The 10907-nt window shown below is 42.7% G+C and overlaps 1 protein-coding gene across 1 annotated transcript in view; it reads right to left on the reverse strand.

The window, feature by feature from the left end:
* The window catches only part of scel (sciellin), a 108254-nt gene extending 97660 nt beyond the window's left edge, over positions 1-10594 (reverse strand). The window contains exon 1 of the mRNA XM_078545954.1: positions 10459-10594. The gene's annotated coding sequence lies outside the window, so the exon portion shown is untranslated. The remainder of the gene's footprint in view (positions 1-10458) is intronic.
* Positions 10595-10907: the final 313 nt, after the last annotated feature.

The raw sequence follows: 10907 nt of genomic DNA on the forward strand, positions 1-10907 counted from the left end.
CAGAGAGCGCTTTAAAAAAAAACTAGATTGGCAGCAGAGTTTCCACATTCCGCCACTCCCTCTCAGGTCAACTAAACTGCATTCCTTCCATATCAGTGCAACTCCACCTGAGCAGATTCCACCACCCAAACGTATTTGCAATGTAGCCATCGTATACACCTGTCTGCAAGGTACAGTGAGAATCAACCTGTTCCTGACAGAGCCCTTTTGTTGATACCATTTAAAGAAAAAGGGAATAATGGATATCCAAGAATGAATACAAGTCAGAAACCAAAGGAACAGTTAAACAGGCACCTGGAATTTCAAATGAGATTACAAACTGTTGATTCTTTTCACTTGTGTACTAATAAGAAGCAGACATTACTAGTGCCAAATTTTTAAGCAGAGCTATCTACTCTATTTCCCTGTCCTTTCCCCCATACACTTTAATATCGCACCTTTTCAAGTACCTAACCAATTCAAATTTAAATGACATTAAAGCCTCTGATTAATTCATCATTTATTCTCAAGATTTCCATATCCAAATGACCTCTCCTATAAAAAATGTCCCTTTACCACCCCTTTGCTTATTCAGTAGTACTCCTGAATCTATACCCTGTTGCTACTGATTTGCCAACCAGAGGAAGCAAAGGGTGATTTTAAAATCGTCCAGGCGATTCACCCACCGGTGTCCCGCAGGCTGCGATTTTAACCTCCTCTTCTGAACAGGAGAGAAACGTGGTGTCCGGCTACTATTTTTACCCTGGACCCAAGGCAGGGAAGCTGCTGTGGCTTTCCTGCCAGGTCAACCGATCAGGAAGGGGAACTGGCAACAGGAAAGGCCCAAAGAGGAATTCCTTTTTTCACTTAACCCGTGGAGCCAAGAGGAACAGGCCCAAATGTCAAACCAACTTACTTTCAGGGCTACAATATTTCAATGTTTAATTTCTCGAAACCTTTGAAAACTTCCAGGAGGTTCCCAGCAACCTCCCCATTCCAGTAAAAACAAAGATTATTTTATACCCTTTCTTGATAGCAATGACTATCTGCAGTGTCACACTAGTGAATTTTTGCTGACAACAACAGTAGGAATTGTATTCCTATGGCAACCTTAATGTCTAAAATATCCCAAAGGGTTTTATGGACACATAATCAGACAAAAATTACCACCGAGCACAGATTAGCAGAAGTGACTAAAAGCCTGGTCAAATAGGTGGGTTTTAAGAAATGTCTCAAAGGAGATGGAGGCTTGGGAGGCAGAGAGGGCTCTGGGCAGGTCTTAGGCTCTGGCAGCAGAAGGTGCGTCTAACAATGCTAGGATGAAGGGTCTAAAATCTGCACAAGGCTCAGGTTGGAGGAACTCAGTTTTAAAGTCCCTCCTTTCCTTATTACATGCACAGGATGAACCAGACCTTGCACAGGACTGACAGAGCTTAGCTTGAAACTCATCTCATCATTGTATCGAATGCCACCTTTGCAACAGCAACGATCTCTGCACTATCTTTGTCTGCCACCACTGAAATCCCATCCATGCCTTTGTTATCTATGGACACAGGACTAGAAATTAATTTACATCAACAGGATTGATCCCTGCATGTGCCAGAACAGGTAGGCCTGAGGTGCACCAGATATCGGAATTGTTAGTGCAAATGCGATAAATACAAGAAAGATTGCACTTTTGGGGCATTCCAGGCAAACCTCCCTGGAGGATAGGCACGGAGAAATCCCAGGAGATAATGGCTACAAAAGTCTAGTTTCCTTCTCCTGGTTAGGCAGGACTTGGAAACAAATGCATAAGTTAGTAGACACAAAGAAAGTCAGAGGCAAGACTAACAGTGTTTGGTGCCCATCAGATGGCTGGAGGTTGCATACCCCAAGTTCCACCTGTAAACCTGTTACTCTTTTACCGCCTCGTCATTTAAAGCACTCGAACTTGATGATCTTTCATTATTTGCTGTGCTTATCACTACTGTAGCAGGATGCATATTCAATGAATAGGCTCCACGTCAAAATGCACATTTGCACAATTTATTGTGTAGACGGTGCGTGGATTTCCACATTTTGCCATTCATCATCATAAGATTATACGATCATAAGAAATAGGAGCAGGAGTAGGACCATTCAGACAACCGAGGCTGCTCCACCATTCAATAACGCAATAGCTGATTTTATTGTGGCCATAACTCCACCTTCCTGCCGACGCCCCATCACCTTTGACTCCATTGATTACACATTACACATAGCCAATTGGTTAGTCACTCAGCTTCCAAAAAAACACAAATTCAACAGGGGAGTCAAGATGCAAAGAAATAATGCTCAATTCCAAAACTGGGCTGGCTTAAACCGTTTCCATGCAGGAATTTCTATGTAGACTTGTGTACTGCCATTCTTTGGGCAGCCTCTAGATACTCTCTGGCTTTAGCAAGAGAAAAGTAGGGAAGGAGGGATGGGAATGTACCTGTGGTCTCCTGTCTATGGGAATTTTTGTTATAGACTTGATTTTCCAGACAGGTTTCTCATAAGAAACAGTGAGCTTTATTTACAGGGCTTCAGCAGCAGTTACATGCTTCCATCAAGAAGAGCAACTAGACACAAACTCCACCCCTAAGGTTCCTCACGCTTAGGGCTGATTCGTTCACACTGTTACGTGATACTACACAGTACTCTAAATCTTAAAGCTACAGTCACTACATTCCTTAAAGCTACAGTTACTACATTCCTCCCCCTTTACATATTTTTTGCAATTTGTATTTATAAGAACAACTACATTCATGACATTACAAATATATACACGGGTTAAGAAATTATAAGTTCAGTCTCTCAGGTGGTTTCCTGATCCAGGTGGAGCGTGGTAGCTCCACAACTTTAGAACCTCTTACTGAATCTTCAGTTTCTGGAACTGCAGCAACATCGGGTACTTCATTAGGCACAGGCAGCTCAGTGTTACCCACTCCACCTGAGACATATAGTATGTCTATCCTTGGTTGATCAATCACAACGGGGGCTACAGGCATACATGGTTACAGGTGGAACATCAGTTTGTTGGGGTATCTCCGTTCTTCTCAAATGACCCCTGTGTTTTCGGGTGATCCAGCCCTCCACTTCTACGTGGTATGACAACGGTCCTGTCACAGAAACTATTACACCAGGTAACCAACTCGATCCACTACCAAAGTTTCACACAAATACTGTTTCATCAACATTAAATTCTCACTCTCAACTATGCAAATCATGAATCACTTTTTGATCCCTTCAACTGCTCTCTGCCTCCCTCTCCAAACTGGGGAGTACCAGGCTTAATCTCATTCAAAGGTGGTGATTCAGAAGTAATTCTGAAGGTGTTGAACCCCAAGTAGTGTGGGAGGTGTCGTTCTCTAGTGAAACAGGAAACGTGAAAGTTTAGCCTCCAATAATCCTCCTGATAATTTTTTCTTCCCAACTTTAAAAGTTTGTACTGCTCTCTTGGCCAATCCATTAGATGACGGATGATACGGTGCTACCTTTATGTGTTTGATGCCATTTAGGCTCATGAATCTTTGAAATTCAGCACAAGTAAATGCAGTACCATTGTCTGAGACAATGACTCCTGGCAATCCATGTATAGAAAAACTTTGGCATAACCTTTCTATAGTCGCATCTGATATTGGCAATCTAACTTCGTACGCGTCTAACCATGTGGAAAGTGCATCAATTATTAGTTGAAACATGGTATCTAGAAATGGACCTACATAATCTATATGCAGATTCACCCAGGGTCGACCAGGCCATACCCACGGGTAGACAGGAGAAGGTCTGAGGGAGGGGTCCAGGTGGAGGGAGAATATTGGATGTGGGTAAAAGGATCCGTTGAATGGGGAGACGACTCCTGTCCAAAGAAGTGAGCACGGAGACGAAGGCCCCACCTCCTTTCCATTTCTTCCCCCTCCCTTTTGTTTTTTCCAATGATTTATATAGATTTTTCTTTTCCTACCTATTTCCATTATTGTTAAATGTATTCCACCCATGGTTTATTTCACCCCACCCCCACTAGAGCTACCTTGCTTGTCCTGCTCTCCAATCTTAATTAGCACATTCTTTTAGATAATATCACCACCTTCAACACCTCTTTGTTCTTTTGTCTGTGACATCTTTTGGTTATCTCCTCCTATCACTGCATGCTTGTCCCAACAACCCTTCCCTCCGCCCACACACCCCCAACCCCCCCCCACCCCCCACCCTCACCCCCTTAAACCAGCTTATATTTCACCCCTTTCCTATTTCTACTTAGTTCTGTTGAAGGCTCATGAGGACTCGAAACGTCAACTTTGTTCTTCTCCGCCGATGCTGCCAGACCTGCTGAGTTTTTCCAGGTATTTCTGTTTTTGTTTTGGATTTCCAGCATCCGCAGTTTTTTGTTTTTACCAGAACTAGTTTATCCTTGTCACCGGTTGTTATGGACTTGGTTTTCCAGACAGGTTTCTCATAAGAAACAATTAACTTTATTTACAGGGCTTCAGCAGCAGTTACATGCTTCCATCAAGAAGAGCAACTAGACACCAATTCCATCCCTAAAGTTTCCCATGCTTAGGGCTGATTCATTCACAGTCACTACATTCCTTAAAGCTACAGTTACCACATTCCTTAAAGCTACAGTTACCACATTCCTTAAAGCTAGAGTTACTACATTCCTTAAAGCCACAGTTACTACAATTTTGATCTACACCTATTTTAGTCAAAGATCCAGTTCTTCCCATGGGCATTTATGGGCAGAGACTCCATACCAGAGCTGTCTACCTTGTTTTCCTCTCCATGGCCGTTTAGGAATGAGCCTTCCTCACATGAATACAATACGGGAGTCAATAAGTAATGTTTAGACCAGGAGCCTAAATAGAATTTAACATATGGGGTTAATTGCCGCTCAGTGCAATGAACATTAACAAATTAAAAAGATCAGATTCCTGATTTAACTGAAGAAAGATAGCTTTACCATAATGAGAGGAAGATGAAGATGAAGATGGTTTATGAGTGTCTTTGGTAAGACCACACCTGGAATACTGTGTTCAGTTATTATCTCCATATATAAGGAAGGATATACCTGCATTGGGGGGGCGATACAGCAAAGATTTCCATAAATTGGTACCTGGGATGGGGTGGGGGTTGTCATATGATGAAAGGCCAAGTAAATTGGGCCTACAGTCTCTGGAATTTAGAAGAATGAGAGGTGACCTCGTTGAACCATACTAGATTCTGAAGGGGCTTGAGAAGGTAGACACTGAGAGATTGTTTCCACTGGTCAGGGAAAACATCGAGTCACAGGATAAGGGGACAATCATTTTGGACTGAAATGAGGGGAAATTACATCACTCAAAGAGTTGGGAATCTTTGTGATTCTCTACCCAAGAGGGTTGTAGATGCTCCATCACTGAATACCTTTAAGGCTGGAATAGATAGAATTTAGTCTCTCAGGGAATTGAGAGATTTGGGGAGTGGGTGGGATAGTAGAATTGAAACCCAAGATCAGGCATGATCATATTGAATGGCAGAGCAGGCTCGATGGGCCATATGGTCTACTCCTGTTCCTATTCCTTGTATTCTTTTGTTGTATCTTGAAAAAAAATCTTCAATGCCAGGATGAGTTGCATGGAATTTGTAGTCTTTACCCTTCTTACCATTTTATGGTTTGAAGTGTAAAGCTTAGTACATAATGTTTATTGCTTTGCATTCAGATTGTGATTCACATTTGAACTCATTTATGGAGGTTGTAACATTGAAAAAGGCCATTCAGCCCATCCTGTGATACCCTCCATTTGAGCAATTGGTTTTAATCATATTTGACCACCATGTTCCAAAATCCCTTTAATCCCTTTTACTTTATCCACCTATTCAATCTAATCTTCAATGTTGATTTAACCTCTGCTTCAGTCACTAACCCTGGAAGCGAATGCCACAGCCTCACGCTTCTGGGTAAAGAAGTTTCTCCCACTCTTTATTCTAAATCTGTTACTGCGTATCTTGGACACTTGTTCTTAAACCTTCAAACATTGGAAACAGTCAGCTTCTATCTTCCTTGTCCTATAGTTTCATAATTTTATGTGGCTCTGAAATATAGACCCACAATCTGCATTAATCTAATGAATAAGACACAATTATTCAAATGTGCATTTTTGTTTCCTCAAAAGGAAGTCTCCAAGTGAATCTGCACTTGTCTCGAGAGCCTCAATATCTTTCCTATCATGTGGAGCCCAATACTTTAACTGATATCTTATCATTAACTCTCGGCTTTTATGTTCTATGCCTCTTGTGTTGAAACCCAGAACCCCATCAGCATCTTTTTTAATCCTATCAACTGAGATTTTTAATATCTTGTTCTCTTCCACACAATGGACCCAACTTCCACTCAAAATATAATCACTGCAGTTTTTGTTTAATCAGAGTGCACCACCTCACACATCTCTCTCACCATGCAGTGTACTTGTTGCGAGGGTTGCTAATCATGACATCCCTATGGGGCAAGTCAAGGAACTAAGACCCAAGAATTGCCTCACCTGGTACAAATATTGAACCAGTGCTGTGGACATTATTCAGCACTACATTCCAGCCATCTAGCCAACCCCTCACCTCACATTTACTTTAATTAAATGCTAGTTTTCACCTTTATAGCCCACTGTTCTATCTTATCGCTAACCTTTAGCAGCTTCCTTTGATCTGTTGAAGAATTAACTCTACCTCCTATCTTGGTACCATTTGCAAATTCTGACTCCACATCTCCTAACCCTATATCTAAATCATTGGTGTACATGGTGAACAGTAGAACTGAGCCAATGCTTCCTCCTTTATAATCAAGTTTTAATCCAGTTTGCCATCAACCCGGCCTAATTCCATATGCCTTAATCGCCAATGTGATACCTTGTCAAAGGCTTCCCTAAGATCTATTTACATCTCATCCATTGCATTTCCTCATCCACCACATCTGTTACCTCCTCAAAGAATTCTGACGTTTATCAAGCATGTGCTGAGTGTTTGTAGCTATTTTCTCTTGGATGTATGACAACGTTATCCTTAATTATAAACTCTAAATTATTTTCCTCCCACAGGCATTAAGCCAACTGGTCTGTAATCACCCACCTCAGCAATATCCCCTTTCTTGAAAATGGGTACTACATTGGCCATTCTCCAATCCTCTGGCACATATCCACATTTGATATAGCTCTGACATATAAGGAGAGATTTTAAGTCACTGAACCAAACAGAGACCAGATGGTAATGGAGTTAAAATCAAAGTGGTTCACTTACTGTCTTTTTTCCAGCCCTCAGCTAATTTAAAGCTGGGCTGAGGCATCTGCTTAACTTGGGCAGAAGTCTTATAAATTTTATGCTAACTGGGCTCCTAATACATAATGAAGCCTCTGAAGACATTTTTGAGGCCTCAACTATATCAGGATAAATCTCTATATCCCAAATATCTTCCCTTTTTATAAAAGCCACTGTAAGTAAAACCTTAATAAATACTCCCCCCTTTCTTTTGCAACTTGACAATGCTCTCTTCTCAGGGTCCCGTGTCACCCTTAAAAACTTGCAAAATACCTTACTTCTCTGTTTTTATTGGTGGGGTGTTGGGGAGTGTGGGAATTGCTTCTTTCTCTGCATCTTCAGAATTTCTTATCATGTTCCAACACTCTTAATCTCCTTATTTATCCATGTAAATATAAAAGTACTAGTATCTTTTCTCCTTTTGGAATGCAATATACTGGTTCTGTACCTTAGTCATGTTTTTTTTTTTGAAAATCATCCCACTGTCCTCTACAGTCCTGTGTATCACCTCAGCAAACCGGTTCGATTTTCTGAAACCTGCACTAATCCTCAGAAGGTACAGAAGGTAAAGTCGCACGGGATCAGAGGTGAGCTGGCAAGATGGATACAGAATTGGCTTGGTCATAGAGGACAGAGGGTAGCAGTGGAAGGGTGCTTTTCTGAATAGAGATCTGTGACTAGTGGAGTTCCGCAGGGATCAGTGCTGGGACCTTTGCTGTTTGAATGATTTGGAGGAAAATGTAACTGGGCTAATTAGTAAGTTTGCAGATGACACTAAGGTTGGAGGAGTTGCAGATAGTGAAGAGGATTGTCAAAGGATACAAAGGGATATAGATCAGTTGGAGACTTGGGCGGAGAAATGGCAGATGGAGTTTAATCCGGACAAATGCAAGGTAATGCATTTTGGAAGGTCTAATACAGGTAGGAATTATATAGTAAATGGCAGAACCCTTAAGTGCATTGACGGGCAGAGGGATTTGGGTGTATAGGCCCACAGGTCACTGAAAGTGGCAACGCAGGTGGATAAGGTAGTCAGGAAGGCATATGGCATGCTTGCCTTCATTGGCAGGGGTATTGAGTATAAAAGCTGGGAAGTCATGCTGCAGCTGTATAGAACCTTGGTTAGGCCACACTTGGAATATTGCATGCAATTCTGGTCGCCACATTACCAGGAGGTTATGGAGGTTTTGGAGAGGGTGCAGAGGAGGTTTACCAGGATGCTGCCTGGTCTGGAGGTTATTAGCTATGAGGAGAGGTTGGAGAAACTCGGATTGTTCTCACTAGAGCGACAGAGATTGAGGGGCGACTTGATAGAAGTTTACAAAATTATGAGTGGCATGGACAGAGTAGATAGTCAGAAGCTTTTTCCCGGGTTGGAAGAGTCAATTAGGGGACATAGATTTAAGGTGAGAGGAGAAAACTATAGAGGAGATGTGCGGGGCAAGTTTTTTACGCAGAGGGTAGTGAGTGTCAGAAATTCGCTACCAGAGGAGGTGGTGGAAGCAGGTATGATAGTGGTGTTTAAGAGGCAGCTTGACAAATACATGAATAGGATGGGAATAGAGGGTTACAGACCCCGGAAGTGCAAAATGTTTTAGTTGACGGGCAATATGATCGGCGCAGGCTTGGGGGGCCGAAGGGCCTGTTCCTGTGCTGTACTTTTCTTGTTCTTTGTTCTAATCCGATCTGGCCTTCTAGTTTTATCTTCCCTTTCCAGTCGAATCTTAAACCTCACCTTATTGTGGTACTTTGCTCCCAAGCTGCTCATTCACATTATCTTACTTCCTTGTCTTCAGTTCTCTGCCCAAAGACAGGTCCAACCCATGGCACTGTTATCTCCACCATGGGTGTGGCAAAGAGGCAGGTGCCGAATCCACCCCAGCCAGAATGGGGATCGAACCCCATGATGTTGGCAGCAAACTAATCCACACCAGCCATCCAGCCAACCAGCCTCCCAAGGAGTCCGAGTTGCTACAACAATATGGGCTTTTAACATGCATGTTGTAGTCCAAACCTATGAATAGCGATGGTAGAGGCTCCAATTTTCCTTCCATCGCATGGCTGTCCAGGAATCACTCACACTATTACCACCTGCCACTGGTGTCTATTGGAAGGATTTGCAGGTTGATACTCAACCTGTTTGGCCCACATCATGAGCACACCTTCCACGGTTATCAAGCCTTGGAGTGGAACTCGAACCCGGAGTTTCTGGCTCAGAGGCAAGAACGTTACCACTGCACCACAAGGCCTCATAAGCTCAACTGCCTGATCTCTTTCATTGTTTGGAACCAGATCCAGCAAGATCGCCTTTGTAGACTGATTATTGATTGAGAACAGAGTCTTGTACATATTTCAGCAATTCAATTATCTTTGCTCCCTATGTCTCAATCAATAAGTAAATAATTTGGTGTAAGAGTCTGATATATACAGGGTTAATGTGGGACTGAGTACGGCACCGCCCACACAGCGAGGTAAGAAGGCACATAACTCAGGCCCAAGGGCGGGATTTTCTGGCCCTGAAACAGGCAGGCATCGTCGTAGGCAGGAAGGGAAAATTTGGCCAGAAATTCTCGGCCATAGACTCAGTGTGATGTTGGCCAGAGACATGTTAAAATCTGGAGATGGAGGTAGCTACATACCCGTACACTTTACTGTATATCTATATAGTTACAAGTAGCTAATAAAGACTTGCTGTTAACATCCAGAAGACTATGAAGGCTTCTCTAACATACATTTTCTGTAACCAACACCATCCCAACATGGTGGCAGCTCTGGATCAAAAACCCTCAGCCTCACAGAAGTGCTGAAAAGCTAAGAAACAGGGCATCTTCAATGGATTCTGAACTGAAAGAAGCTCCCAAATGAAGCTACAGGTGCTGAGAAAATTTGCCAGAAAAAGCTCCAGAGAGGAGAGTGTGGAAACTAAAGGCAGAGGTTTTACTGCAGCTGAAGACTCCATACGATCTCCCTTGGTAGTCCAGCTTCAGAACAAAGAGTTCATAACCTGCAAAGATGAGCTAAATCTTATTTAACTTCCAGGCTGCAGCCAGTCCTGAGAAGACCCTTTTACTAAATTCAGGCAGAAGTGCCATTTGAATGAAACCCGTCGCTAATCCCAACACCCAACTCTGAGCCTCGACACGTGGTTTCCAAGCTGAACAGAAATAAAAGCATTAATAATGAACTTACGCAACTCTCGGAAGCCTCGTGACCATACAAATCTGTAAACAGCAAGCCTGCAGTTCATTTAAACACGTCGCTACTCACAACGTTACAATGCTGAATAAATCAAGTCGGCAGACTGCAGAGTTATACAGCCCTTTCTGGAAATTCTTCTTCCCAAAGAGCACAGCCGCAATTCTGTGAAGCCTGCCAAAACCAGCACTGTCCTGCAGTGAACGGTGACGCCATTTTGGAAGACTGTAAGCTCTTAAAGCTGTACCCACACTTTAAAAATCTTCAACATGGTTTAAAATTCCACGCTTCCAACTCGACTGGGACTCACCCAAGGCCCAGACCAGTCACAAAATTTGAGTCTTTGGAGGGAAATATTTTTATGGGACAGCATGCTCCAGACTTCAGCAAAAAAAGTCTGCAGACCTGCAAGGTAAGGGTTGTCTCACCCTGGACAAGGCAAT

The sequence above is a fragment of the Cetorhinus maximus genome, chromosome 7 (genome assembly GCF_964194155.1).
Source record: "Cetorhinus maximus chromosome 7, sCetMax3.hap1.1, whole genome shotgun sequence".
Lineage (NCBI taxonomy): Eukaryota > Metazoa > Chordata > Chondrichthyes > Lamniformes > Cetorhinidae > Cetorhinus > Cetorhinus maximus.